Raw genomic sequence first — 836 nt, 5'->3', positions numbered from 1 at the left:
GGTGGCGCTAAAGATGACCCAAACAATTACAGGGGGATTGTCTGTTATGAGTTGCCTGGCAAAGTTACTGTAAATGCATTTAAGTCCGCGTCGCAAAACTGCTGGGAGTTTTTGTACAGGCAGACCTGAAATGGGACAAACATGTAAATCATGTCACCCGTCAGAGCTCAAAGCGTCTCTTCCTCCTACGACAACTCAAAAAGTTTGGTCTATCCCAGGAAGACCTCCTAGCCGTGTACACATGCTACGTACGGCCGTTACTCGAATATGCTGCACCCGCCTGGAGCCCAGGTCTATCCAGAGCCCAAACAGCTCAAATCGAGAACATACAACGTCGCGCGTGCCGCACAATACTAGGCGAACACTACTCGTCCTACTCAGAGGCCTGCAACCAGCTTAACCTCCCCACACTGGAGTTGAGACGAGAACAGTTGTGCGGCAAGTTTGGACACAGTCTGCTAAACTCTTCCCTCTACCGTGACTGGCTCCCCTTGTCCCGCGGAGAGATCAGCGGCCGCATTACCAGATCATGTAACAACATTGACGCTATCTTCGCTAGAACTGATCGCTTCCGCAATAGCAGCATACCATTCATTGCCAGACTGTTGAATTCCTCGTCCCACTAAGATACAATGCTCCAAGTGATCATAGTCTCTGAAACCTGCTAACTACTATTCGCCTCTTTGTTATAAGTTTAGTACCTTAAGTGCAATAACGTTAAAGTGACTACTTTATGTGCAATACCTTTATGTGCAATTCAATGATAGCTTTTAACCGTGTATCTACTCAATATTGATATTTTAAAGTACGCTCGTTATTGTATGTGTTTACCTTGT

Source organism: Branchiostoma floridae, chromosome 18, assembly GCF_000003815.2.
Source record: "Branchiostoma floridae strain S238N-H82 chromosome 18, Bfl_VNyyK, whole genome shotgun sequence".
In the NCBI taxonomy this organism is placed as follows: Eukaryota; Metazoa; Chordata; class Leptocardii; order Amphioxiformes; family Branchiostomatidae; genus Branchiostoma; species Branchiostoma floridae.
The sequence above is the reverse complement of the archived record's forward strand: the minus strand, read 5'-3'. Positions refer to the sequence as shown.